Here is a 27,451-nt window from a genome sequence, read left to right as displayed (position 1 = left end):
ATCAGAATTATTGGAAATGAAGGATGCAATAGAGCAAATAAAACATTCAGTGGAAAATCTCAAGAATAGAATGAATGAGGAGGAAGTAAGGATCTCAGAATTGAAAGATATTTCTTGTCACAATAAGGAAAGAATCAAAAAGCTGGAAGCAGAGCTGGGTAAAGCTAAAAAAAGTATTCAAGAATTAAGAGACACTATTAAAAGGCTTCAAATATAAGAGTTACGGGAATCCCAGAAGGTACAAAAAGAGAAGCTGGGTTTAAAAATGTATTTAATGAAATAACAAAGGAAAAGTTCCCTAATATGGGGAAAGAATTGGAAAACAACGTCCAGGAGGGTCACAAAACTCCCAGCAGTCTTGACCAAAAGCAATCTTCACCATGATACATGATAATCAAGCTCTTTTCAATTGAACATAAGGAAGAGATCCTTAAATGTGCATGTGAAAAAAAAAACATCAATTGAAAATAGAGGAATGGCAATTAAACTCACAGGAGATCTCTCACAGGAAACTCTACAGGCCAGAAGAGAATGGCGCAACATATTCCAGATTCTAAAAGCAAAAAGTTGTTGACCTAGGGTAACATATCCAGCAAAGTTTTCCTTTGTCTTTGAAAATGAAATAAAATTCTTCCACAGTAAAGAAAAGTTAGAAGAATTTGCCTCTTTCAAACCTGCCCTACAAATGATGCTTAAAGATGTTCTCTTGACAGAGAAGAGGAATAGCACCTACCAAAACCAAAGGCAAACGGGAAGAAGATCCCAGTAAAATGACAACAGAAGACTAAACCAATGAGCAATCCATTCCTAAAATGACAGGACCAAATTACCACCTATTTATAATAACCATGAAGGTAAGTTGCTTAAACATATCAATCAAATGTCATAGCGGTAGAATGAACTTAAAAAAAAAAAAGTCTATTTGTTGGGCCCGGCAGCAGCATGGCCTAGTGGCAAAAGTCCTCACCTTGAACGCACTGGGATCCCATATGGGTGCCGGTTCTAATCCCGGCAGCTCCACTTCCCATCCAGCTCCCTGCTTGTGGCCTGGGAAAGCAGGAGAGGACGGCCCAATGCATTGGGACACTGCACCCGCATGGGAGACCCGGAAGAGGTTCCAGGTTCCCAGCATCGGATCGGCGTGTACCGGCCCGTTGCGGCTCACTTGGGGAGTGAAACATCAGATGGAAGATCTTCCTCTCTGTCTCTCTTCCTCTGTGTATATCCGGCTTTCCAATAACAATAAAATCTCTAAAAAAAATTTAATTGTATAACTTCATAGATTATGTGCTTCATAGATTATGAAAAACAGATTGAGTAACTTCAGTGTGATGTCTTTGCTTTTCCAGTTTTTTGTTTTGTTTTTGGTTTGTGCTTCGATTTGGGAGAAAAGTGAAAAAAGAAAAAAAAGCCCAATGGTAGTGACTGGCTGTTTTTGGCCTTTTGACGTATTAGACTTTTTTTTTTTTTTTCAGAGGAGGATGTATTTGGATTTCAAGATGTCTGTAGTTTTTTTTTTTTTTTTTTTTGATATCGGGGCTGGCACTTTTTGTAGCAGTTAAGCTACCTGGTTGTGGTGCCAGCCTTTATACCAGCTTCCTGCTGCTCCCCCTGGGATGCAGCAGCTGGTGGCTTCAGGTTCTTGGGGTCTCTGCAGCACACACTGCAGAGCTGGGCGGAGTTTTGGCCCCTGGCCTGTGGTCTGCCCCAGCACTGACTGTTGTGGGCATTTAGGGCATGAACCAGTAGATGGAAGATCTTTGTCTCTATTTCTCTGCCTTTCAAATACTATGAAAAAAAATAATCTATGGTGCTTTTATGGTGGAAGATTTTATTTTGAGTTTTTTTTTTAAATAGAAGTGCTATTTTATGCTTTTGTACTGTTAAGAAATTAATGCTTAGAACATTTTAGTGGCATTTCATGTGGACAAACAAGTTATTGTTTGGACCTATATGAAATCTGTTTTGAAAAGGTAAATTTGAATTGATTTAAAAACATGCTAGTTATACTGGCAGAATTGGTTTGGTTTGGTAATTTGAACTCTACTTGTTTTTGAACAAAGGAACAAGATGCTTTTTTTTTTTTTTTTTTTTTTTTTTACCAAATTCTCCTTTTATTGTACTTCCTTGTATTACCAGAACTTCCTGTGGTTATTAATGTGGTATTTTGCCTCATTAAGTTAAACTTGTCATTGCTAAACAGTATTTGGAAAAGGGCAGTGTTAATATCGATTAACGGAAAGCCGGTGGTTGATTGAAGAAAAAAGATGTTTTTACTTAAAGGTCAGTGACTGCATGCTCTTGCTGAACTAAGATGTTTCTTGTGGTCTTTGTGGTGTGTCCATCTGGCTATCCTCAGAATATTTGAGCTGCAAGTTTCTTTATAGTTTAACTTAGACACCCTGCAGCTAATCCCATCTGAAACAGCTTATAATGTACAGGGACCGTTCGTATGTACAGTAGGACCACTGGGAAGAAACTGTTAGGAAGGAGAGCCTAGACACTTTCAGGTGCTGAGCAAGCCTCGCATACTAGCCTCTGTTTGCTTCCCTCCATGCCTCCACCCAGCCAGCTGTCCACCTGTCCATCTGCGGCACATTTATGGAGTGTCCTGAGTGCCCAGCACTGTGCTAGCTTCTTGGCATAGAAAGATGAATTAAAGGCAGTTTATGGTTTCAGACGAGCTCACGGTGCAGGAGGCAATAAAGATGAGAAATTAGCCATACTAGAATGAAGAGTGTCATTGTAGAGATAAATATAATTAAGTTGTTGAGGGATAGTTGCATGCAAGCTGAGTGAAGTGTGTGTGTGTGTGTGTAGGTCTAAGAGGGATGAGAATAGGAAGTATACTACTACTTATTTTTTTAATCCCAATACTTCATTTTTATCTTCTTTAATCCACAGGTTAGTATTCCCAGTTTCCTATACAGGAACACTTTCTTCAGTGTAAAGCTTTGATTACCCAAAGGTTGAGCCGTTCAGGTTCTCTCTGCTGTTTGTTTTTCTCGGGGAGATTGCTTTCCATATCTTGGAGTGCTGTAAGAGTTACTTTGCTTTGAAGACTTTGCCATTTTCAGACCACTACACTGACGTCCTCACCTCACGTCATTCAGTATAGCAAAACTCTTTCCTTGAGCCACAAATTTCTCTCTAACAGCGAGAAATACAGTCCTCCTCAACAGTACTTTGGCCATGTTGAGAATAACAAATTTCAGGTTGGGACCAGGAAGAGGGACTCACACCAGGATTAGGAAATCTGATTGGAAAGATGAGAGAGTGTGGACAGAGCCCTGAAGGGAGGGAGGCGAGGAGTCCAGTGTGCCGGGTTAGGCTGTGGTGCCTGGTAAATTAAACAGGGAGTGTGGCCATGTGGACCTCACAGATGGGCACAGGAAGAGTGTTTTGAACAGAAAGTTGGGGATGTTGGCCACGTTGTCCTAGAGTGAGGAAGTCAAAGGGATGAAGTGGAAATCCCGAGAAAGCTGCTTTGTCAGGAGCTCTGGCCATGAGGAAATTAGAAGAAATGAAGCCATTGTCAGAAGGGAAGAAGGTTTTTAGAAGGAGAGGGAAGGTTTTGAGGACATGGGAAGAAATCGCAAAACGCCTCCTGCAATATTTCCTGAACAATGAAATTCAGTGTATTTTAATTTACATAGAGGTTTGGATTTGTGGAGCCTGTTTTATTCCTTCAGGTTTTGTTTCAATTTGTGTTCCATAGTCATGCTGAATTACTGCTTTCTTCTCATAATGAATTTGTGGTTTATGGAAAAAGGACTCATAAATACTTGGAAATTAGCACACAATTTGGTTCTTTTTTTCTTTTCCATTTTCACTCATTTCCAAATTCCTTGCCTTAATCTCTAAAATTACTTTTCTGGATCATACAGCTTTGTGTGTGTGTGTGTGTGTGTGTTTTAAAGATGTGTTTGGTTTTTATTGGGAAGGCAGATTTATAGAGAGAAGGGGAGAGAGAGAAAGAGCGATCTTACTTCTGCTGGTTCACTCCCCCAGTGGCTGCAAGGGCTGTAGCTAAGCTGATTCGAAGCCAGGAGCCAGGAGCATCTTCCAGGTCTTCCACATGGGTGCAGGGTCCCAAGGCTGTGGGCTGTTCTTGACTGCTTTCCAAAGGCACAAACAGGGAGCTGGATGGGAAGTGGAGCTCTGGGGTATGAACTGGTACCCATATGGGATGTTGGTACTATAGGAAGAGGCTTAGCCTACTACAGTCATGATGCTGGCCCCATGAATGGGAAATAGACTAACATCATTTGGGCCTTCACTGTGATGAGATTTGGTTTTTGTCTTTTTATTTTCTTTGCTGTCTCCTTGGACAAGCTATCTTTTGGTTCTAAGAAGGCTATTATAGCTCTGGATCTTACTCATCAGGTTCTAGTCTGTATAAGACAATATCTTCCTTTCGAACTCTGCCTGTGCTCAGAGTATCTCAGAACTGGTCCCTGGCATCGCTGGTATGCCATCTAACTTGGGTTTAGCTGAGAGAGTGCAGGAAGTTTATCCTGGTCTTAACTGCTATGAGTAGTGGTGTCAGAGGGAGGCGGAGGCTCTTCAAGGAAATATCAGTGAATATTCAGCCTTGGTGAGTTTGAGGATTTCTTTCTTAAAGATTTGTCTCTTTATTTGAAGAGCAAGAGAGGGAGAGACAGAGAAATGGAGAGCTCTTCGATCCAGTGAGTGGTTTACTTGCCAGTTATCCAGAGTCAAAGCCAGAAGCTCAAAATGCCATTTGGCATCTTCTGTGTGGGTGATAGAGACCCAGGCGCTCGGGCCATCACATGCTGCCTGCCAGGGTGCTGATTGGTGGGAAAGAGGATTGAAAGCTCAGTAGCTGGGACTTAAACCAGGCACTCCAGTATGGGATGGGAGCGATTCAAGGAGTGACCTAACTGCTATGCCAAATGCCTGTCCCGTAAAGGGAGTATGTGGAATATATGGGCTTTTAGAAAAAAGAGAAATGACTTACCTTCTCCTCTCCAACACGAGCACAGAGAACATTTTGAGATTCAATAGTTTGTGGGAGAATTGTTATAGAATCCCCCAAACCTGGGTGTGCTAACCCAGTGCTGACACTGAGGTCGTAGAAGGAAGGGGGATTTACTGCAAAGCGTGGAGCAAAAAGCTGGGCATCATTCACTCCACTTTTCCTCTGGGTATAAGGGTTATACAGATAGACGTTGGGGGATGTGTGTGTGCACGCGTGCGCGCACGCTCAGCTTGTGTGCAGGTTCCCAGTTGGCCTGCAGGGCTCAAGCTCTTCCTATGGTTGCACAGGGGGCATGTGTAATTCCTTAAGGACTTTTGATGATGTCAAAGTGGATTTCAGTCCGTCCGGGGGTAGTTACTTCTTGTTCAGGACCTAGGATTGCTGGAAAACCCTGTAGACGAGATTGAACATCAGAGTGTTACTGATGGGGAGTCTGGCATGGGGCGGGCTGCAGCATGCCTTCGGTTGAGTGAGTTCATTTTGACCAAGATGTGGATGTCTAAGGGAGCTTTGAGCTATGGGAGGGACACTGATGAGAGACTGACGTCTACATTGAAGGCACTGTCTAGGGCGTGGTTTCAGAGTGTTCTAACATGAGCTGAGAGTCATGGCTCTGGACTTTTCCAACTTGCCACCAACAGGGCACAAGTGTTTATTAGGCAGAGTCTGGTAACACAGAATGCAAAGTATGGCCATAAATACACTGAAAGGAAGTATTTCTTAGAAAAACTTTTTCTTTCTAGGTATGTCCCTCAAAGTCAGTTGAAAAATTGATTGAGAATTGGTGCTTACTTCGTGCCATTTGGAAACATATGGATGTACTAGGAAGCAGGAAAAAAACAATTACTTGGGTTGACTTGCAAATGAGAAACATAGTGTGTTATATGATATTCCCAAACATGTAATGTTGGCTACGTCTTACCTGTCAGTTCTTGCACTTCAAAGCAAAACTTGCTTTTCCTTTAGCATGACAAAAATCCAACAGGCAATAATGTAAGAGGTGTGACACGGGCTAAATGAGCAAGGCGGCCCGAACACTTGGGTCATGTGCTGCTTTCCCAGGCCCATTAGTAGTAGGAAGCTGGATCCAAAGTGGAGCGGCAGGGAGTCCAACAAGCCTGCTGGCATTGCAGGTAGCAGCTTAGCTGGCTGCACTGTAACACTGGTCCCTTTTCTGCAGTTTTCATTAAGTGAAATTTTAAATTTCACATTGCCTAGACAGAGTGAGGTTCCCACTGACTGCATGGTGTGTAACTCTAAGATGGCCACTGCCTGAGGGTTTATATCCTGTTCCGTCTTGGAAGCTGGAATAAATATTTTCAAACTGTGGCTCTTCTTTGTGTGGGCTTCTTACCAGACCGCCTAGCTCCGTCTTACCTGTTCTGCCCCCTGCTTCTGTGGAACACGTTTCTAATGCCTCGTCCTCCACCTCCCTTGGCCCTCGTGAGTGTGTGCATGAAGCATCATGTGGCAGGTCCTCCCCTGCAGCCTTCCACCTCTCATACGCATCCTAATTATTGAGGGTATTTAGTTGGCTGCTAGTGTGTGTGTGTGTGTGTGTGTGAGAGAGAGAGAGGTTTTGTGGCGGGGGTGCTTTTCTGCTCTTTCTGCAGAGGAATAGGAGGGGAGGTGAATGTTAGGGCTCTTGGCTCTTGCCTCTTCCCCAGGCTGTCTGCATGCACTCTGGATTTGTCTTCTGAATTTGCAGTGCCAGTGGAAGTTTCACAGTCTTGCAGCCGCTTCCTGCTGGTGCGGAGTTTGGAGTTGTCAGCTTCACAAAGCTCACACGGTCTAGCCCTGAAGATGGTTGGGAACAGTTGCCTGATGAACCCATTTTTTTACACGATGGTATGAAGCTTTATCCCTTCTTTCACTTCATTGCTGCAGGAGTATGCTTGCTGTTAGTCATTGTTCACTTATTTCTTTGTCTAATCCAAAATGTCGTGTTTTTGAAAGGGTCTTTTGAATGTAATCCCAGTGCTGATTTTCAAAATGGATGTTCATCATAAAAATTCTTGTGGACTCAACAATTCAGTTTTTTGGATGATTTCGGTAGACTCTTGGCTAGGCACTCTGTCATTTTATTTCTGCGTCTGAGCTATTTATGTTGTACAGATTAGTTCCGTTGTATTTAACGTGAATATCTTCTCTGGAGATTGTTGTTCTTGGCTTTTTAAATTGTGTGTGTGTCTTCATACGTGTTCAAGTAACTCTTCTTGTACAATTTATTCTAATCTTAGACACTTGTTTTGATGTTTCTGTTGTCTGGAGCTTGATTTTCTACCAGGAACCGTTATATTTACTTGTGGCCTGGGTGGAGGGCTGATGTTTGTGATCTCCTTTATGCTGTGTTACTGCATTCAATCCTCTTAATGACTACGTCTCAGACTGGGAAACTGAAACTCAGAAAGACTAGGGTCTTGCTCCAAGTCATATCCAGGCCTAGGAAGGATTGAAATCTACATCTAATTGATTCCAAGACTCGTGTTGTTTGTAATACATTAGGTTTTATTCAGTTGCCTTGCTATTTAGTCCACATGTACTCCAAGAGAGGAAGGACGGGGAGGGTCTTCTCAGGGTTTGCTGAACACACTAGTGTCTTGCACAGTTCTTGGCCTGTTGTGAGTAGAAAATAAGTGTGTGTTGAGTGAACAAACCAGAATAGACATATGATTGGGCAGGGCTAATGCTATACAGATCAGAATTTCAGTCTTATTTTTTGCAATGCATGTTAGCTCTGTGTCATCATTTGAATCACGTCCCGAGTTTTTGTTGTTGTTGTTGTTTAATGTTTGTTGAACATCTAGTGCAGTGTGTGGGTCAAGTCAGGGGTGATGGCATGCACCTGTTGGGATGACCTTTACTCAAATTATTTCTCAGTATGCTGGTGATGCAGCATTTACATAGCAGGTTTACCAGTAGAAAGAAAAAGAGTTTTCATCTGCTTGCAGTTATGTTTCAATGCATTATTCATCCCTTTGTAATTCATGTTTTTTAGCCTAAAATGGTCGTCAGAATTATTGAGTATGCATATGTTCATAAGATGTTATTAGTTTAAAAATTATTTGAATTCTGTTTAATATGTAGTATGAAAACATTTTTCTTCTTCTTTAACCCTTGTATCTTGTTCTCTGTGCCTTGTGAAAACTCATTTTCTTTGCACTCTTCCAGTTTTTCTACTTTGATCTGTTTTTTTAATTTTTTTTCTTGTCAAATGGAACTTCAGAAAGGTAGACTTTTTATCAAGGAAAGTTGAATGTCGAAGTTTAGGCGCAATGTGGGCATGGTATAGATTATGGAGGTCTGACAATACAGTAGTCCCACATTTGTGACCAAGGTGGAGTGAAAGTACCATATATAAAAGGTTCAATATGCCTGGATTATATTTGTCACCAAAGGAGGTGAGCAGAATTTTACCAATAATATATATGAACATGGTGGAATATTTTTTAAATCATAAAATGACTTATATAAGCTTGTATGGGATTATATTGTCACATAAATAAAAATTCATGAATTCTTTAGACTAAAAGCCCTGCCAAAGCAAATAATGAACTGAAGGATAAGTCTGTTGCCTTTTTCCCCGTCCTGAGGCGGTCTGGATAATCGGATCCTCAGCCTTCCCATAACTTCTAATTGTCTGGAGCAGAACCCTTCTCCTGCCTGCCAGGGGAATGTATTAGTGACCACAGGCTGTGCTTCCCAAAGCCCAAGCTGTCTGGATTCTTTGATTGCTATCCAGAGAGCGAACTGCAAATGCTCAACTGGGGTGAATGAACAGCCAGAACCCAGCCTTCCCTTTTGTGTGGGGGTGTTGGTTTCCTCCCAGGGACCCAGCAGATAATGTTTTGATGGCCCTTGTCTCACCAGTGGATCAGATGGTCCCTGTTTGCCAATCCATGTGGTTGAAAAGTGTATGAGAGATGGTCAAGATCACACCCATGTGCTGGCTCCTGTTTCAGCTGCTGCAGTGAAGTGTAGGTGTTTTGTGGTGTTGGAGAACTCCCCTCGTTTGTTTTTAAGCCCCTTTATGCATCCACAGTGTGAAGTCAGATCAAGGGGATAATAGGATTGACTCTCATCCTGTGCTGGGTTTTCTCATCTGCATGGCATTCATTTATAAAATCTCTGCTCCAAGACCCATAAAACAATATTCCTTTCAAATTGGTCTTCCTGCATATTATGCTGTATAAAACCTTTAATTCCTAGGGGGAGGTTATAAAGAAAGTTCCTGATCGTCTGCAAATTCACTTTTTACATGTTCATTCAAAGTGGTTACTTTCCCTAAGAAGTGAATTCTGGATTCTGTCTATTCAAACATTATAGAAACTCGGTGGTTAAATACCTCTGTCAGTTGTTACTAAGAGGGAAAAAAGGTAAAAAGGATGTTTGACATTTTTTTTGATGTCGTTTGAAAAAATTAGTAATTTCTTTCTCTTGGTAGAATATCAAAACTTGGCAGTGTTAATGGTAATGTTTATGGCCAATTTTGATCTTGACAAGAGGATGGTTTAGTGTGGGAACCTTGATAGGATTTGATGCCTTTTGGTCTTGATATGTGTTCTTTCTGATGATGGGGTAATTTTGCTATTAAATATTTTATTCAATTGAGTAGAAAAATGATAATACAGATTTCCTCATTCAAATGACACCGTGATGTAGCGGGTGTCATCCATTTTGAAAACCCATCTACAAAATGCCTTACCATGAGAAATGAATGATCTCCTCCTTGCCCCAAGTCTTCTTAACTTGAATTACTAATATTTTCCCATTCTGCATGGAAACTCTGGATTACAAATTTAAGTTTTAAAGCAAGATAACTTTGAAAATGTTGAATGTGAAAAGCAAATGTTTGTATTTCTTGCTACCATTTGAAAGGTACACGAGTACTCTTGAGTAAAAAAGACTTTTGAGTGGTTTCCAGTTTTTGGTTAACATGAATAACTTTTTGTGAAAATCTTTGTATAATTATAATTCTACATGTGAACAGTACAAAAATAAATCATGCAGATATAGGATTTTTTTATCACACTGTTGATTTTCATTGTTATGAAATTCTAAGTCACCCAGGAATAATGGGATTAGAGTTCTGATATTCTACATTTTTCATGTACAAGAATGACATTGTGTTTACCTCTCGAACTCAAGTTATGAACTATATAGAATAATGAATGTAGAAATTTTGTATATTTAAAGTCATTTGTGACTAATTTAGAATATCAGAAATGGTTAAGGTTGGCATGCCAAAATAAGTCTACCTAGAGAACATGAATCTGAATTGCCTGTATGTCTGTTAAAAATGTACAGTTTCGGGCCTGGTGTTGTAGACTAGTGGCTAAAGTCCTCACCTTGCACTTGTTGGGATCCCGTATGGGTGTCAGTTCTAATCCTAGCCACCCCGCTTCCCATCCAGCTTCCAGCTGGTGGCCTGGGAAAGCAGTCAAGGATGGCCCAAACCCTTGGGATCCTGCATCCATGTGGGAGATCTAGAAGAGGCTCCATTCTCCTGGCCTTGAATCAGCGCAGCTCCAACCGTTGTGGCCGCTTGGGAAGTGAATCAATGGACAGAAGATCTTCCTCTCTGTGTCTTTCTTCCTCTTTGTATATTTGACTTTCCAATAAAAAAAATAACATGAATTAACAAAAATGTATAATTTCTTTACATTGAAATTTGTGAATAAGAACCTTTCAAATCAACATTTCTCTCTAGATCTTTGTTAAAATAACACAGTGCAATTTAATATGGAAGTGGTACTGAACTGTTTTCCTAAATCTAATTTGGAAAGTTGTATTCATGATTTGAGGAACTGTGGACATAAAATGTGGAAGTGGGAAATGAAGATTTCATATGGCTTTTTGTAGCTGGTTGATTAAATCCTGTATAGTTCATTGTCCTATAGATGAAATTTATTCAAGATTTTGGGAAAGCAGAAGTTATCTATTAAAATAACTTGTTTCCAAGGTAGTACAAATTGGTTTCAACAATCTACCATCTTTCATTTACCAAAGGAAATATGTAAAAAGAGAAGGGAAATGTTAAGCAGGAACAAGACATTGAGATGATGAAAAGCTACAAGAAAAGAATAAAGACTACTAGAAAGAAACTCGATTTTTTTCCCCCTCAACAATCTGTCTGAATTCATTTTGCTTTCATTATATATCTAGCCTGGAGGCAAAGTTACTTGAGTATTACAACAAAGAGGGTGTTATAAGGAGGAATTTTTAAAAAAAAGTATTAAAGCATAACATATGTGTAAACCATGCAAGCTTGTATCAGGAAACTTTATAATAAGGGAGGACTGGTCTTAGCTTTTCCACAATTTTGGAAGAATGAATTTTATTAGGTGTTAGACAAAGAAATTATCAACTGGCTTTTATGCTGTAAGGTTGAAAGATTTGTTATGACCATTTCCAGACTGTAGCAGTGGCTTTAATGTGGGCCCCCATATATCGGGAACAGTGCCTCACACTATTAATATGTCTACTGTTGCAGGTTCTCTTAAGGAATATGATGTTTAACTTTTTGCCTTTCAATGAGATATTATTCAAACTTGTACTGCTCTGTGGTTTGCTCAGCAGTGTTAGGCTGTTCTTGAATCGATCAACACATAATAATATTTGGGAACTCCCTCAATGGTTCCTTTCTTTTTTGAAAGATGGTGATAAATTATTTTTGAAACTTGGGGAATTGGCTCCATCCTTCATCTTTTGTTCTCTGCTTCTCCTGCCCAACTTTCTGAAAACCATCTTATTTTTTATGTCAATATGTAGAATAGATTATTTTTCAGAGAATCAAATGCATATTAAATACTTTGGAATAAATCTAAGCTTCACAAACATTATAGGTTATTAGGTACACGACTTTACGTGTTACGCAGTTCGAGGCTACTAAGATTAGGGACTTGTAATATACCTGAAATGTATTCCCTGTAAGCTTTCCCAATTCTGAATGTTAACCAGCAATTGCTATGGTTTTCTGGCTTTTAAATTTTTCTGGCTTTTAATATACCGTGATAGAGTTTTAGGATTTCTAAATGCTTATTATAGAATGGCTGAGCTCTTTTTGAGTTTATCACACAGTTACTGAAGCAAGCTGGAACTGTAGAAGTCAATTCTCTACCCTTTGGCTTTTCAACAGTCCTGTTTTTAAAATATTACACTACTCTTCTTTATCTGGATCTTGCACGTGGGTGCAGGGACCCAAGCACTTGAGCTGTGTTCTGTTTTTGTTCACAGACACATTAGCAGGGAACTAGATCCAAGTGGAACAGCTGAATCTAACTGGTGCTCAGATGGAATGCTGGTGTTGCCGGTGGTGGTCTTACTTGTTATGCCACACTGCTGCCCTCTAAATTTATTTTACTTCAAAGTCTGAATTAGAGAGAGAGAGAAAGAGAGAGAGAGAGAGAGAGAGAGAGAGAGAGAGAGAGAGAAAGAGAGAAAGAGAGTGAGTGAGAAAGAATGTTGTATCCACTGCTTTACTTTATTCCCCAAATGGCTATTTCTGTTAGAACCTGGCCAGTCTGAAGCTGGGAGCCACAGCTTCTTCCCGGTCTAAACACTGGTGCAGGGCCCAGGGAATTTGGACCATCTTCTGGTGCTCCCCCAGGTCATACGCAAGGAGCTAGATTCAAAGTGGATGTGAGCCATCATTCATATAGGGTGCCAGCATCTAGGTGGAGGAGGATTAGACTGTTTGCCACCATCCATACCATCCATATGGCCTTTGAATTTTTTATTCATTATTCCATCAATTTTCATCATCTTGATTCTGCATTTTATAAAATGAGAACACTAGTCATCTCATTTTTGCCATTGTTTTTTACCACCTTAGGTCTTTCAAGTTCTGTTAACTGCACCCTTACTCTTGCATTGTCAAGGTTAATGATATTTACATACTGGACTGTAATTATAATCAAAGCGTTCATGACTTATGATTCTGAAAGTTAACACACATTTTATTTGAATCATGTAAGTGTTTTTCAGTCAGCCAAGTATGGGAATCACATTCCTGTCTTGGCCAAAGGGAGATGGTTCTAGTGGCCATTTTCTTTGGAAGCATGTTACTCGATATCACCTCAGACCGTCTCAGACTGAACTGTACTGTGTTATCTGTCCGTTCCCTTTAGTTCCTGCAGACCTTCCCGTCATCTTGGAGATATGGAAGTTTCCACTCATCACACCTACTTTTCTTTATTTTCATAATCATTTTTAAACTTCATTCAGAGAGGAGAAAGAGAGAGCGAGCGAGCGAGACCTTCCATCTCCTTGAATCCCTGTAACAGCTGAGGCTGGGCAAAGGTGAAAAACCAGAAGTGAAGAATTCTATCTGGGTTTGTCATGCGCGTGGCAAAGACCCATGTACTTGAGCTGTTTGCTGCTGCCCAGTGCTGCTGTGCGTTAGTAGGAAGCCAGCATGGGAAATGGGACTAGGATAACCCAGGCACTGCAGTGGGGGTATAGCTATCCCAAGTGGTCTCCTTATCCCTGTGACAAAAGCAACCCTGCTAATTCTCTACTTTTTGATGATGTCTTTGTATTCTGGCAGTTTTATTTTGTTCATTTGTTTTTCTAGGGCTTTTCTTATTGTGAGCCTTCTTGGATAACCTGTTAAGTGAATTTGTGGAAAAGCCTGCCTGTTCTTATTTTTTTCATCTCTTTTTGTTATCATATAATGTCTACACATTTTTATGGGGTACAGTATACTATTTCAGTTCATTACAAGTTTTTGAGTGAACGTAAGTTTTCATTTTTCCTAGAAATGGAGTAGCTGGCTCATGTGGTAACTCTTTGTTTATGTTTTGGAGGAACTGTCGAGCTGTATCGTTTTACATTCACAGCAGCAATGTGTGAGGATTCTACACAACACACACCCTCACCCACACCTGTTGTTGGTGGTTTTGATTTCACCTATTCTGGTGGGGTGTGGTGTCATCTCATGGTTTTGGTTTTCATTTCCCCAGTGGCTAATAATCCTGACTATCTTTTTGTGTTTTTATTGGCTATCAATTTATATTTCATAGTCATACAATAAAGACTAACGGTTAAGTCTTGTGCCTTTGGGGGCCTGGGGACTGATGGTCTTCAGTTTAAGACAGGATGCTGCCTGGCTGTTTTATTAGGGACTTAAGTATCAGTAACTCTCTCTTTTCTACTGGGGTACTTCCCTTTCTGGAGGTTTCCTCCACCCTGTCTGGACTGCATGTGTTGTATATATGGGGAACAGACGTGTATGTGTTCTAGAGCCAAGTAGGGAGGGGTTGTTGGGTTGACTTGGTAGGATGCAGAGTTTTGCTTCTGCTGTATGTTTTCAGGTGCCTGCCCCATTGCCATGCTCATCTATGCTCCTTGTTCACTTAATCTGCAGTTTCTGGTCCCAGCTCAGTAGCCTAGCAGCTAAATTCCCTGTCTTGCACATGTCAGGATCCCAAATGGGCGCCGGTAGTAATCCTGACAGGCACGCTTCCCATCCAGCTCCCTGCTTGTGGCCTGGGAAAGCAGTTGAGGGTGGCTCAAAGCCTTGGGACCTTCCTCCTGTGTGGGAAACCCAGAAGAAGTTGCTGGCTCCTGGCTTCGTATTGACTCATCATTTGGGAACTTTGTTTTTTTAGGTTTATTTGAAAGGCAGGTAAAGGATGGTGGGAGGAAAAGGGGAGAGGAAGAAGAGGAAGGAGATGTTCCATTTTTTGACTCCCCAAATGTCCGCAGTGGCTGACGCTGAGCCAGGCCAAAACCAGGAGCCAGGAACTCCATCTGGGTCTCTTACTTGGGTGGCAGGGTCCTAACCAATTGGACCATCTTCTGTGCTTTCCCAGGCACATTAACAAGGAGCTGGAGATGATGCAGGAGCAGGTACGACTGGTGCTTCAGTAGGGGACAGTGGTATTACCGGCAGTATGTATGTTGTTCCCCCTATAGATTCTTCTATTCTGGAAAACTTCTCCTGCCCCTATCCCTTCCGCTTTTTGAGGGGAGATTCCAAGTAGTAATTTAGCCTGCTGTATCATATTGTAATCTGTGGGCATGTTTCTTAGTATTATGTAGATTTATAATAACAAAACAATATTATTTGAAGTCTTTTGTGATTTGAGTGTTTAACTTCTGATAATGTTGGTCAGAGATTGTCCTTCCAAGAAACAACTTGTTTGATTGAAATGGTGATACATGATGTTAGGGTCAAGAATTTAGGAATAAAAATATTAGACCTCACATGCTTCATAAACTTCTTTTTCCTCCCCTTAATACTGTCATTTATTGTGTCCTGGTTCACATACTTTGCTAGGTACTTTTTGAAATTTAGTATGCTGCTTTATAGACATAGAGATACTTCACCCTAACTTTTCACCTGAGAAAATTAGAGGTTAAGTGATCTATACAAAGTCATTGGATTAGCGGATGACAAGCTTTGCTCTGATCTTAAGTTGACTCCAAAATCTTTGGGACCTTGGGTGTTGCTGAAAAATAAGAGTCATGAAATCATTTTGAGTGCTGTAGTGTTGATGGGGAAAAATGACAGAGGATTGTAACTGGCTTAGGGTGTTCAAGCTGAGATGATCGAGGGGAAATATGAAATGATGGAGTGGGAAGGAGAGGACACTGTTGGAGAGAGAAATAGCACGGTTGTGCAGAGCCAAGGCCACATCCGTTGCTCTGGGAAGGCGCGGTTTTTCAGAAGCTGGATTTCAGTTGTTTTCTCTAAAGCAGGGGTTTCCCAAGTGTAAACAGCCAAGTGGCAGTTTTATAATGTGCAAATAGGTTTTCCTTGGCCAAATAGGCTGGGAAATCCTGGGTTAACCAAAGCTCCGTATTAATTCTTAGGGCTATTAAATTGTTGGAGCTCACTAGGAGGTTGTGGGATGTGTTCTGTCTTTCTCCCTCCCCTCCCCTTTCCTCCCCTCCCCTCTCCTCCCTTCCCCCTCCCTCCCGTTTCCATTTGTTCATTTTTATTGAAAAGGCATATTTACAAAGAGGAGAGATAGAAAGGCCTTCTGTGCATTGGTTCACTCCCCGAGTGGCCTTTCTGAGCTTCTTCCGGGTCTCCCATGCAGGTGCAGAGTCCCAAGGCTTTGGGCCATCCTCTATTGCTTTCCCAGGCCACAAACAGATGAGCCAAATGGGAAGTGGAGCAGCTGGAACATGAGCTGGCACCCATATGGGATCCTGGTGTTTGCAAGGAGTGGATTAGCCAATTGAGCCATAGCTCCAGGCCCAGGATGTATTATTTTCTATGTTTTGATGAACACAAGACTTTATCACTGAGCTTTTAAAAATACTAGTATTCTGGAGAAATTTTGGAGACATCTGGTGAAATGTGTTGATCTTCCCTTCAGATCATGTATAAATGTTGATAGAGTATTATATATTACCAGCAAAGCTTGGTGGCTCCTTACCTCAACTTAGTATGAAAATAAAAGCCTCAGAATTGGTTGCATACAGAGAAGTTTTATTTGTGAAGTAAGCATTGAGTGTGACAAGAAGGAAGGGGAAAGCAGCTCCCAAGAAGGATCTGAGCGGTGGGGTGTCCATCAGAAGAGAGAGGGAAGGCCCTGTGCAGCAGCCTAGTGGCTAAAGTCCTTGTCTCGCATGTGCTGGGATCCCATATGGGTGCTGGTTCTAATCCCGGCAGTCCCGCTTCCCATGCAGCTCCCTGCTTGTGGTCTGGGAAAGCAGTGGAGCACAGCCCAAAGCCTGCATGTGGGAGACCTGGAAGAAGCTCCTGGCTTCAGATCAGCACAGTTCCAGCCGTTGTGGCCACTTGGGGAGTGAATCAATGAACAGAACAGCTTTTTCTCTGTCTTTTCTCCTCCCTGTATATCTGACTGTCCAATAAAAATAAATCTTTAAAAAAAGAGAGAGAGAGGGAAAGACATTGGTGTTTTAGGAAGTGGCCTGGGATTTTAAGCATTCCCTGATTCATTCATTGTGGTGGAGTTGTGTTCCAGCTGGTTCCTGGATGCATTTATCATTAAATAATAATGATAAATGGTGGATGGTTGTGGATGGTGATTAGGTTCCATAGAAGTTCACTTAATTTATAGTGGACACAAGGTGTGTTTGTGTTAAAAAGGTACCTAACCAACATTGATGCTATATCCATGATGAAAGTTCTTTAATTTCTAGCTTGGAAAGCCTGGAGCCAAGTTTCTTTGGGAGTATGAGCTTGATGCATGTGTTTCCTGCTTCCTTCTAAGTTGCTATCTGGTGGCATCTATGTAGTAAAGATGCTTCTCTACAAATGTTGTCAGCTTCTTTAGCTTTAGTTGTTTCTGACTTCTTTGGAATTCAGAACAAATGTGTGTTAAATGTGTGTTCCTGGCCTTTGGCCAATTGTGCATTTTTAGATTATATGTAAATAAGATCATGCTTATACATAGATACATAGATACATACATACATACTGTATTCTATTTATAGTGCCTTTGCTTGGAAGAATCAAAAGAGGAACAAATCTTAGCATTTTTTGACCTCTAATAACCTTCAGCTCTTAGCTATCATGAAAGCAATAGAAATGTGAAGTTGACACATAGTTACTGTTCTGTGCAGGATGAGCTTGTTTGAAGATTTATTTCTTGATTTGAAAGGCAGAGTCGCAGGGACACAGTGAGAGAGTTAGAGAGATCTTCTCTCCGGTAATTCACTCCTGAAATGGTGGCAGTGGTCAGGGCCGGTCTGAAACCAGGAGCCAAGGCCTTCTTCCTGTCTCCGTTGTGAGTATAGGGGCCTCAGGGCCTGGGCCATCCCCTGTTATTTTCTCAGTTACCTTAGCAGGGACCTGGATTGAAAGTGGAGCAGCTGGGGGCCCAAATCAGGCACTGCTATGGGAAGCCAGTTCTGCATGTGGTAGCTTTACATACTATGCCACAGTGGGTGGGCCCCAATTGTAGAATAAATTTATAACGAAAATAATATAAAATTTCTCTTCATTGAGCAGCTTTATAAACCACTTCCTCCTCCAAATAATTATTCAAACATTTGGAAACTTTTGATTTTTTTTGTGTTTTGTTTTGGTTTATGAAGTTGCTTTCATAGCAGATAATTTGACACAAAATTCAAATTGTGTGTGTTTGCTAATTCCACCATCACTTTCCTATTTCTCGGTTCTTCTCTCCTTTTGTTTTCTCTTTGACATAGTGTCTGTCTAGGAATGCCTTGTAGGAGGACATTCTTTTTAAACATCTGGGCTATCCAGTTCGAGTAATGCTGACAGAGCTGTACCTCTGTGTTTGAGCCAGCCACATTGGCTAATAACTCCACTGTTGCGACTTCTGCACCCATTTTTTATTCTCACATGGGAATTACATAAAATGATGCTACTTGCCCCATGGGGACTTCTTCTCAATACTGGTTAACGGTTTGGGTGTATACTCTTTAATTCATGTTATGAATGTAGGTATACCCTTTCGAGTGAGCGGCAGGAAGAACCCAAGTTTGCCTCACCGTTCCTCTCCCCTCTTTGCTCCGAGAATGCACAGTGCAGTTTTCCTTCATATTCGTTGGCACCAGCATGGTGAACCAGTATAGTTCTGCCAAAGCTGGGCAAGAAGTCCTAGGTCATTTTATCACTAGCTTCAACAAGTAAACATATAGATTGAGATATTTTTTCTTACATTTGTGCTGTCTCCTTTTTTCTCAAATGTTCTTCTGTCTTACACACTTTTATGTTGTAAGGAACTAGCAAAATGGATGAGTGCTGAGTGTTGCCTTAAGGAGGAAAATAGTCGTCGTTTCCATCTGTAGTTCTTGTGACTAGTTAACTCATTCTGAAGATCAAAGATGTTGATGAGTGCCCTTGAGCTCTCATGTCTTACAAGGCAGCACATACTGCTCACGCTAGGCCACTGGGCCTTTTGTGATCTTGTTCAGCATGTACACACCGTGCTTTTGGCTCATGTATTCTCATCTGGAGTGCTGCTGTTAGTAAGAATAACCGCTTTCTAAACACTGCCGTTAAACTAGAATGGTTCTCCTGTTAGCAGCAACAGTTTTCACTGGTGCTTGATGCCCAGATTTTTAGTCTGCACACCCAGGTCTCAGTTCATTATGAAGAAATACAAGCTGGACTTCATGTTTCCTGTTGCTAAGGAAAGAAATTGGTGTCCGTACAAAGAAAAGGAGTTCCTGTTCATACAACAAAAGTGTAGGGGGTCATTTAAGTTAACAACCTCTGAGTTAAAAATGGATGATTTTTTAATTTTAATTGTGTGAGAATAATTTAATAGTGGAAACTATTTGCTGATCTTTTAAAAAAGGAAAGACACAAGAAGTATAATTGCGATTATGCAGTAGGCCTATTAAAAATCAGTTTTAGAGTCAGTGAGAAGCTCACTGAGCTTGGCTCTCTCATGTCACTGCAATTTGTGGGAGAGCTTTGTCCTTATGGGGTGCAGTAGATAGATACATGTATTTTTTTTAAAAGATTTGTTTTATTTTATTTTATTTTTTTTTTGAAAGGCAGATATACAAAGAGAAGGAGAGACTGAAAGAAAGATCTTCCATCTACTTGTTCACGCTCAGATGGCTGCAATGGCTGGAGCTGAGCTGATCTGAAACCAGGGGCCAGGAGTTTCTTCTGGGTCTTCCACATGGGTGCAGGGTCCCAAGGCTTTGGGCCATCCTCTGCTGCTCTCCCAGGCCACAAGCAGGGAGCTGGATGGGAAGCGGGGCAGCTGGGACAGGAACTGGCATATGGATTCCCAGTGCTTGCAAGGCAAAGATTTACCCATTGAGCCATTGTGCTGAGTCCATGAGTGTATTTTATTTTTAAAGAAAAAAAATCTGTATATTAGCAGTATTTGTTATGTGACAAAAAAGTGTAAATTATGATAATTATTGAGGTTGCAGTTTTGACACAGCACGTTAATTCACTTGCTGTGACACGTCCCATATGGGTGCTGGTTCAAGTCTCTGCTGCTTCACTTCCTGTCAAGCTTCCTACCAATGTGCCTGGGAAAGTGTCTGGGCACCTGTCTCCAAGAGGTTATTTGAAATTTCTAAGGTTTAACGTTGAAGATAGTTGTGTGATTTTTTTTGTTTTTCATTCAGCATTTTTGCTAACATTTTTGAAGTGTTGTTTGCTTAAAGAAACCTAGAAAACAGAGGAAATCATTCACATTAAATATTTTTAGTTTTGACAACATTACCTGCTTATTGCTTATAATTTTTTTTTTTACTTTATAGCATGTCCATAATATAAGTAGATTCTAGCTCGATTTTCTTTTTTTGTTTCCTCGAGGGGGTAAACCATTCCTGGAGGTGCTACAATACCAGGTCAATGCGCGAAGCGGACAGAGCGAGCTTCTATTCCAACTCCCTGCTCTAAAACTCCATTTAACATATTGTCCTCAGATAGAGGACATATCAGATATTAAACTGATAAGAACAGATACTATGCTTGATCATAGCCAGAAGGCTGAGGAATGGAAATCTTAATTCTCAGCTTGTTTGTAGATTCCAGTTGTGCTGAAGTGGCTCTGGTATTCCAGCAACAGTAGCTCGTCTGATGCTCAAACACTTGCTAGCTGAATGACATTTATTTCTCTTGAGGCGTGGACTGGAAGGCTTCTCGAGAACGCTAAGTGATTCCATCTGACCTTCAGAAAATGACTATAGGTTACACTTTCACTTTGCACATATGTCACCAACAACGCCAGCTGGCTGCAGTAAGCTTTTTGAAATAGAGATTTCTGGCTGAGCTTTTGAAAGACTGCATTTTTTTTTTAAAGTGAAAAATAAGAAAGCCACTATTCACTGGTTACACATTGAAAGTAAATTGACAAAGGAACCAAGATGAACTGTAGAAAGTCTGCAGTGCTAACATACTAAATTTTGTATATAACTTCAATTTGGTCTATTTATAATAGTTACCGTAAGAGGCAACCTCCCTACAAAAAGACAAAGATTTAGAAGTAACTATAGATATTACACAGAAAGATGCACTGGTATAGTTTAAGAAAAAAAACTTTGACATTATTCCTTTTAAAAATGTCGAATCACAGTGGCAGTTTGATGGCCAGTTCACTGAGTGAATCCTTAGAAAGCAGACAAGGGTACTTCACAGAGTTACCAGAAAATTGAAATTGTTGGCTGTGGAATAAACTTGCTTTTACATTCCATTTCTAGTGAGTTTTTTTTTTTGAAGTACCTTTGTATTTTTGTCCTTTGAGGATATATGATCCGGGTTGGTGAAAACTCTGAGCTTTGGTCAAAAATTGAACTGACCTTGTCCGACCTTGTCAGCTGTAAGAGCGTGCTCCCCTGGCCTTTGGTTTCCTTCACGCATTAGCTGTGTGTTTGTCTGATGCTGTCCTGGTCAATAATGAACTGTCATCTAGAAGTGGCTTAAGCTCCCTGCTGGAGAGCCATTTCTGTAAATTCTGGGTATTATTTTTATAGCATGTAGTAGCTAACTGGCTGGCCCAGAGCTCATGAAACACACATGGCGTTGGGAGGCGGTGCCTGTTCAGGAATAGCTGCAAGAGCCTTTTGAGTGGTCAGGATCTGTCATGGGCTTCCCTTTGTGAAATCCTTTGCAGGGCCCAGCACGGTGGCACAAGTGTGGACTGGGGCTGGGCACACTGAACTGGGCTAGACTCCAGCACCAACTGGTGCTCTGGAGGACCAGGGTAGGTGCAGGACGGACTAGGCTAGGTCTCTGCCCCTGCTGAGCCATGTGTGAACTGTGTCTGGGTGTGAACAAACCTTGGCTGGGCTAAAACATCCAACAGCAAGAACCGTAATGGCCGGGCCCGGTGCGGTGGCCTAGCAGCTAAAGTCCTCACCCTTGAACATGCTGGGATCCCGTATGGGCACCAATTCTAATCCCAGCAGCTCCGCTTCCCATCCAGCTTCTTGCTTGTGGCCTGGGAAAGCAGTTGAGGATGGCCCTAGGCCTTGGGATGCAGCACCCACATGGGAGACCCCGAGGAGGTTCTTGGCTCCCGGCTTTGGATCAGCACAACTCTGGCTGTTGTGGTCACTTGTGGAGTGAATCTTCAGATGGAAGATCTTCCTCTCTGTCTCTCCTCCTCTCTGTGTGTCTGCCTTTCCAATAAAAATAAATTTTAAAATAATAATAATAATAATAATAATAATAATAATAATAATAAAGAAATCCTTTGCCAGTCAGCATTAGAAAGAGTTAGAGAGAGAAGCGGGGACAGGGAGAGATCTTGCATTTGCTGGTTAACTCCTGAAATGGCCTCAATGGCCAGAGCTGAGCCAACTGAGGCCAGAAGACAGAAGCTCCTTATGGGTCTTGCATGTGGATGCTTGGGCCCAAGGACTCGAGCCATTCTCTGCTGCCTTTCCAGGCTGTTAGCAGGGAGCTGGATCGGAAGTGGAGCAGCTGGTTTATAATCCAGCACCTATATTGGATTCTGATATGTTGAGTGTAGGCTAAGCCTATTATGCCACAGCACCAGTCCCAATACTTGTAATTTTTATTTATTTCATTTTTTAAAGATTTATTTTATTTTTATTGCAAAGTCAGATATACAGAGGAGGAGAGACAGAGAGGAAGATCTTCTGTCCACTGATTCACTCCTCAAGTGGTTGCTACAGCTGGAGCTGTGCCGATCTGAAGCCAGGAGCCAGGAACTTCCTCCGGGTCTCCCATGTGGGTGCAGGGTCCCAAGGCTTTGGGCCGTCCTCGACTGCTTTCCCAGGCCACAAGCAGGGAGCTGGTGGGAAGTAAGGCCGCCAGGATTAGAATTGGCGCCCATTTGGGAATCTGGCGTGTGGAAGGCGAGGACTTTAGCCACCAGGCTACCACTCTGGGCCTTATTCCTCAACATTTTAAAAGCTACACCATATTCCCTTTAGTAATAAAGGGTTAATGGGCAGTGGCTAATGTTTCAAGGGAAACAGAGGGTGCAAATCTATGGGTTGTTTTTGATAAATGAACGTCAGTGAAGGTGGAAACAAACGACCCGTACTCTGTGTTCTTTGGAGATTTGGACTGCAGACAAGGTAACTAGCCTGCATTTCACAAAGTGCTTGGGACCCAAGTGAGAGACCTGGAAGAAGCTCTTCAGACACAAATGAATAAGTCTTTTAAAAGTATTTGATATTCCTTTTGTACAGACCATGAGAAATCCTACCTCCATGGGTTAGGTTTTTGGTATGATTATACATTTTTTGAGCGTATGTGATTATTATACAGTGGTACTGGTCTTTCTGATTCATGTGTCGTGCTAAAATGTTTTCATCCTTGCTTTAGTAGTATGCTTTTGCGTAAGTTGTATACAATTTGGAAAAGCATGGCAAATGACAAAATTAAGATTGCCTTTAATTCTAAAATGGGATAAGTGGTTCTTGATTCTTCTTCTTTTTTTTAATGAAGGGCTAAAGATATCAGTATTTTCCCTTAATTTTGTCTGAATTGCATAAATGTGATAGCAGGTACTGGGATATCGTGGTGGGAGAAAGGCTTACTTGTGAACTAATTATCCATTTGAGAGATTATCATTAATTTCCTCTTGTGTGTAATTTCTCATATAACACATTAAATCTTTCAGCTGTTCCTATATGATATATAGCCTGAGTGTATGTTTATGTATGTGTGTGTGAGTGTGTGTGTGTATGTAAGTCTGTGTATCTGTTTCTAATTTTATAAACAATAAAGTCTAGGCTTGAACAGAAGCCACAGTCTTTGTGGTATAATTGAAAAAATATGTGTTTTCGAGCAGGCAAACATAAGGAAAGTTGTAACTCTCAACCAGTTCTTCTCTTTAGAAAACGCTTTCAAGGGCTTCCTATCTTAACCCATAATTCTATTATAATTATTGAATTTGGTAAAGAGAGGCATTTGTCCCTTGGTTTATTTTTTTTTGAAAGATTTTATTATTATTGGAAAGCCAGATATACAGAGAGGAGGAGAGACAGAGAGGAAGATCCTCCATCCGATGATTCACTCCCCAAGTGAGCCGCAACAGGCTGATGCGCGCCAATCCGAAGCCGGGAACCAGGAAACTCTTCCGGGTCTCCCACGCGGGTGCAGTGTCCCAATGCATTGGGCCGTCCTCGACTGCTTTCCCAGGCCACAAGCAGGGAGCTGGATGGGAAGTGGAGCTGCCGGGATTAGAACGGCGCCCATATGGGATCCCGGGGCTTTCAAGGCGAGGACTTTAGCTGCTAGGCCACGGTGCCGGGCCCTGTCCCTTGATTTAAACTTTTAGCAGGGTTTAGCAATTAAACATTTCCTGGAATGATGCGTACCATGTGTATTGGAGAAATAAAGGACATTGGGCAGTAAGTCTTTTCTGGAAAACCGAGGTTGTCGTGCAGGTTGGGTGGGAGGCTGGACACCAGTGGTTGTGGTGGTCGTTGATTACATGAAAACGTGACTGCATTTTTATTTCTTTTAGAACATGCCAATGCACATTTGACTGATCGCAAGTAGTCAGTATAATATTGCTAAGCTATAGATCCATTTGCATGAATTACAAATAATCTGTTTTGATTCTTATTTTACTTCAGAGAGGGAACCTTTTCATTGTTAAGTTTTCATTAACTTTTTGCTGTCATTAGTTACTAATTTGTGATTTGTTTTGCTTTCAATATTTATTAAAGGATATTGATTTTCTTGAAGAAAAAAGAAGTACCATCTTTTACCCATTGATTTATGCTGCGTTACACCTAACATCTTTTTCCTTTTCTCATGAAAGCTACTGGTGTTAAGTATCTGACATCCCCCAATGTGATGTCAGTTAAGACTGCTGAGTATCTTAGAGTGAGATTGTATTTGATATAAGAAGGAAAAAAAGGCAGTTGCAGTTATATCTTTTTCTTGTTATAAATGTCTTTTTTTTTTTTTAAAGTAAAGGTTTATTTTATTTGTTTCAAAGGCAGAGTTTACAGAGAGGGAAAGAAAGAGAGAGGGAGAGATTGAGAGAGAGATCTCCCATCTGCTGGTTCCCTTTCCAAATGATCACAGTGGCCAGTACTGGGCCAGGCGGAAGCCAGGAAAGCTTCCTCAGGGTCTCCTATATGAGTGACAGGGGCCCAAGCACATGGGCCAGCCTCTGCTGCTTTCCAGGCACATTTGTAGGGAGCTGCATCAGAAATGGAGCAGCCAGGATTGTAACTCATGCTCAAATGGGATGCCCATGTGGCTGGGGGCTAATATTAAAAAAAGATTTCCTTCATTTGAAAGACAGAATGCCAAGGGAGGGAGGGAGGAAGGGAGGGAGGGAGGGAGGGAGAGAGAGAGAGAGAGATTGATTGATTTTCCATCAGATGTTTCGGCCCAGCTGAAGCCGGGAGCCAGGAGCTGTATTTGTGTCTCCCATGTGGGTGGCAGGTGCCCAGCCTTTCGGGGTGGGCTGTAATCTGCTGTCTGTGCCCGTTATGGCATGTGGGCTTCACAGGCAATGACTTTACCCACTTTATCGTCACTTGCGCTATTGTTAACTCTAACATTGCTATTTCTTTCCAAAGATAAGAAAGTCATTTTTTTTTCCCTTTTTGACAAATTACATGTCTGGGACTCTATCTGGTGCCTTTACATGTTTCCAGTTCATGCTCTACTTGCCCTTCCCCCTCTAGCTTTGTTGAGGTAAAATTGACCATTTAAATTTGTATGTGTAAAAAATTATATGTATTTCAGATGTCTAACTTAATGATTTCATGTCTGTATATTGTGGACTGTTCACTCCAATAATTTGCTAGAATTCCCTTCACCTTGCCTGCCTCTCTCCCTCCCCCCTCCCTCCCTCCCTCTCTCGCTCTCTCCCTCCCTCTCTCGCTCTCTCCCTCCCTCCCTCCTCTCTCCCTCCCCCCTCTCTCCCTCTCTCCCTTCCTGCCTCCCTCCCCCCTCCTCCCTTCTTCCTCTCTCCCTTTCCTCCTTCCCTCCCCTGTCCCTCCTCCCTCCCTCCCTCCTCCCTCCCTACCCCTCCTCCCTCCTCCCCCTGCCTCCCCCTCCCTCCCTCTCCCCCTCCCTCCCTCTCCCCCTCCCTCCCTCCTTCCTTTCTTCAGTGTTCTTCCTTTCCTGCCTGCCTTCCTTCTTGGTGGGTAGAAGATGGATTTGTTTAAATGAATGATAATAATAGTAATGTTTTATAATATAATCATCCTCTATTTTGGCACTGCTGCTGCTGTTTGGTTTGGGATTTAATGTGCGACAAATACACTTTTACATTTAATTAGAGGAAATGCTTACTGACTTTCAGATGTGAATATGCCATTGAGTGAGGGATTTTGCTAGGTTAGAATAAGTACCCCTAAATGTGCATGTTTCTATGTTGTTCGGGGATGAAAATTCTACATTTGATAAAATTGATTCATTTTCATTGGCCTCGCTTCACTTTCTAGGTGAGGATACATAATATTCTGTTTTCCTTTCCCTTTTCTTTCTGTAAGACAAAGCTTGGATCCGTGGTCTTCTGGTGGCCCACCTGAGCCAGGCTGTGAAATAGCTGCCTTTCTCTTCCATAGGAGCTGGCGATCTTAGCACAGTTACTTGTAATTAAAACCAGAACCCAAAGTTTCACTAGGGAGCTCATTATTACATTTAAGCAGTGAGAATTTTGAAGTTGTGGGTGGAGTTCTTGCTTATGAAAGTTTAGTGCATTTGGGCCTTAGGATTTAAAAGCTAGCTGTTGGCTGCCCGTTTTGTGCTTTTAGAAGTAGTCATTTTAATAGTTTCGTGGCTTTCTTTTTCCGTTATGATGTTTATGAATTTTATAGAGGTGCATTAAGTGTAGCAGCTTCTGTTGGGAGGATGTTAAACTAAGTTCTGGATTTTGCTAACTGCTTTTTTTGGTCCGTGAACGAAACTGATTGTACCTTGTATGTATGACTGACGATGACGGATACAAAGCAGCCAAGGTTGTGGCAGCACCGGCAGGAGAGCCCCTCCTGACTTTCACCAGGAATATATGTCTCTTTCATTGTATTTTTAAAACCATACGTGGATACTTCAAAAAGTTCATGGAAAATGGAATTGAAAAGTTAATTTTGGTACCAAAAGTTTAGTAATTCAGGAAGTTTTTCTGTAACGTATGTTTTCCATGAACTTTCTAAAGTTCCTTCTAAGATGCATTTCAATTTTTTTTTTGCAACATAATGAACAACTTTGTTTTTCTGCTTTTTCTTCTTCTTCCTCCTCTTCCTCCTCCTTCTCAATATTTATTCATTTATTTGAAAGACATAGTTACAGAGAGATGAAGAGAGAGATCTTCCATCCTCTGTTTCACTCTCCAATGGTTGCATGACTGAAGCTGGGCCAAGTCGAAGCCAAGAGCCAGTAACTTCACCGGGGTGGGACCCCCATGTGGGTGACAGGGACCCAATACGTGGGCAGTTTTCTCCTGTCTTTCCTGACACCTTAGCAGGGAGCAGGTTCAGAACTGTTCAACCAGGGTTTGCACTGGTGCCCGTATGGGATACTGGTATCCCAGGTGGCAGCTTAATTTGCAGTGCCACAACACCGGCCCCTAAACTTTTAATTTT

At 41.6% G+C, this 27,451-nt stretch overlaps 1 protein-coding gene and 1 non-coding gene across 3 annotated transcripts in view; one reads left to right on the top strand and one right to left on the bottom strand.

The window, feature by feature from the left end:
* Positions 1–27,451, top strand: part of BBS9 (Bardet-Biedl syndrome 9) — a 330,719-nt gene that overhangs the window by 23,500 nt on the left and 279,768 nt on the right. The gene's annotated exons all lie outside the window — the stretch shown is intronic.
* LOC118758176 (U2 spliceosomal RNA) lies at positions 20,233–20,424 on the bottom strand. The gene has a single exon (XR_004995574.2). It is a non-coding gene; the product is annotated as a U2 spliceosomal RNA (small nuclear RNA).

The sequence above is a fragment of the Ochotona princeps genome, chromosome 20 (genome assembly GCF_030435755.1).
Source record: "Ochotona princeps isolate mOchPri1 chromosome 20, mOchPri1.hap1, whole genome shotgun sequence".
Classification (NCBI taxonomy): Eukaryota; Metazoa; Chordata; class Mammalia; order Lagomorpha; family Ochotonidae; genus Ochotona; species Ochotona princeps.
The sequence above is the reverse complement of the archived record's forward strand: the minus strand, read 5'-3'. Positions and strand labels throughout refer to the sequence as shown.